Raw genomic sequence first — 2,625 nt, forward strand, 5'->3', positions numbered from 1 at the left:
TTGCTGCGGGTGGACATTCGGGTACTGCTGGTAAGTGCTGGCAGGGCTGTGTCCTCTCGCCAGGCACCGCTGCGGCTCCTGGGGCTGCTTCTAGGGCTGGCTCCTGGAACAGCCCCTGCCAGTGGTGCTGGAGTGGCCAAGAGCTGCAGTGTTTAACCCCTGAAAGGCCAGAAAGGGTTGCTCTGCCTCACCTTCGGGTCGGAAAACGCTGCCTGAGCGCTTCCAGCCCAGGAGCATTGTGAACCAGGGGCACAGCGAGCAATGTTCAGCCCTTCTGGGCTGGTCCTGCCCCCCGGCCGGGTCCCTTCCCCTCCTGGAGAGCACTGTGTGAGCAGCTCTGACGTGGGTCCAGGGGCTCCGGCAAAGCCCTTTCAAGCGGCACCATTCCAAGGGCCTTGAGTTGCACCAAATCGCAGCCCCGCGCATGTCCCAGAGGAGCCGGGGCATTCTCCGGCACTTCCCAAAGGGCGCTGTGCCCTCCTCCAGTCAGGAGTTTCACCAGGGGGGTGTCTGTTCGCTGGGTGATGCCAGCAAGCTGGTGTCCACCAGCACCCCCCAGCATCAGGGGTGACGTGGACGTGTCGCCCCTTGCACTCGCTCAGGGCCTGCTGGCGATTTTTGTGTGAGTGGGGAGGACGAGGCACCGGGAGCAGAACGACCGGCGGGATGGAACATCAAGACCGGCTTTACCTACTCCTCTTTTCTCAACGTGATTCAAGATCCTCCATAACGTTTAAGACACTTGGAAGTTAATTGGCTGCTGTGTGTACGAAGGTCCTTGTGGGAGCTGACAGCTGGCAGGCAGCTCTGGACAAATATTTATCTAGAGAAATTACCCTGATTTTGGGGTGACAGTGAAGGCGGTTGCAGTGGAATTGTTAACTTTGTTCTGAGCGAAAATTGTTCTTGTGGTAATGAAAAAATTCCATGTGGCTTTATAAGGCAAAGTCCCCATCGCCGTTCGGAAGGGTTGGGGGTGCTGGGGGGAGCGCAGGATGCTGCTGTCTGGTAACCCTTCTAATAAACCTCCCTGAGCCTAGCGCTTGCAATGAAGTTCTGGTTTGTGATGCTCCTCAGGGAGAGATTCTGTCCTGAAAAAACCCTTCTTGTGGTAATGAAAAAATTCCATGTGGCTTTATAAGGCAAAGTCCCCATCGCCGTTCGGAAGGGTTGGGGGTGCTGGGGGGAGCGCAGGATGCTGCTGTCTGGTAACCCTTCTAATAAACCTCCCTGAGCCTAGCGCTTGCAATGAAGTTCTGGTTTGTGATGCTCCTCAGGGAGAGATTCTGTCCTGAAAAAACCCACTCGGATTTCAGTGGCTGCTCCTGGCCAGGGAACCTACGGACCAGATGTTAGTCCACAGGCAGGAAGAAATCAGAACGAAATGGGATTTCCAAAGGTCATGCAGCATTTTCTAACAGAATCTGAGGGAAAACTTCATTGGCAGGTTCCTGAGCAGCTGGGTAACGGAGGAGCAGATCCAGCTGCCTGCGACCGCCCACGTCTGCTGAGGCCGGCGTGAGAGTCACCTGGTCTCTGCCTGCAGCAGGGAAAAGAATTCAGGTGGTTCTGAGTTCAAAAAAGTGGTTCTGGGTAAAAAAATAAGTAACTCTGAGTCAGAAGTGGTCTCTCACAGACCTGTTTTGCCCAGCACTAAACGCTGTCACTGGTGTGTTGTCAAGTGCTGGGCTCCCCAGCACTGAAGGCGGTGCATCACGGGCGATGCGCGGACGGTCCGGTGACGGGCAGGGGCAGCATCCTGCCCTGTGCCCCTGCCTGAAGGGCAGCACGGTGCAGGTCCTGCCCGGCCAAACTGGGCTGTTGCAGTCTTTTCCATCACCCCAGAAGGGTTTGCAGAGGAGTCGCTGGACGCAGCAGAGGATGTGCTGGACCCCTCAGCACTCCTGGCTAACGCTGCGGCCCGGAGCGATCCTGTGCCGTGCCCAATGGCAAAGACGGTGTCGCACTGGTCACTCCATGGGCTGGCGCATCTTGTGTTGTGGCAGGAGGGGTCTGGGTGGGTTGAAGCACCCGGTAATGCTGAAGACTGGGAGTTTTGGCGGGTCTGAAGGGCTCCCTGTCGCTGCAGGCTGGTGGTGCCAGTGGGACTGTGCTTTGCAAAGGCTGTTCGGGGTGAGCCGCTCCCCTGGTCCCATCACTTTGCTGCGGTGCAGAGCCGTGCTCTGGAGCCTGAAGCCAAACCATCCACTGGCAAAGCAATACTTCCTTTTACTGCTGCAGCTTATTCCTTTTGGGAAACCGGTTGAGATATATTAGAGAAGAATAATGGCTGCAGCTCTACCAGGAAACTTTTATTAGGAGCAGTTCCTGCTATTGCCAGCTTCGGGCATTAAAATCATTAGTCAGGTCCCCAAGCCGGGCATATAAACCTTCAGGGTTTTTTACTCCCCATAATATATCAACCTGGCTTGTTTTGTTTGCTTTCCTCTTTCTGAGTCTCTGAAATATGAGGTTTTGAAGTGCTTTCCAGCAGCTCCGGGGGCCAGAAGCGATGTGGGCGGCTGCTGCAGTTGAAAGCAGATGCGCGTGCGATGGGCATCGCCCTGCAGAGCTCGGCAGGGAGGCGGCTCCTCTGGGCACAGCTGGGTGCCCGCCCTGCCCACA

The sequence above is a fragment of the Buceros rhinoceros genome, unplaced genomic scaffold (assembly GCF_000710305.1).
Source record: "Buceros rhinoceros silvestris isolate BGI_N320 unplaced genomic scaffold, ASM71030v1 scaffold22773, whole genome shotgun sequence".
Lineage (NCBI taxonomy): Eukaryota > Metazoa > Chordata > Aves > Bucerotiformes > Bucerotidae > Buceros > Buceros rhinoceros.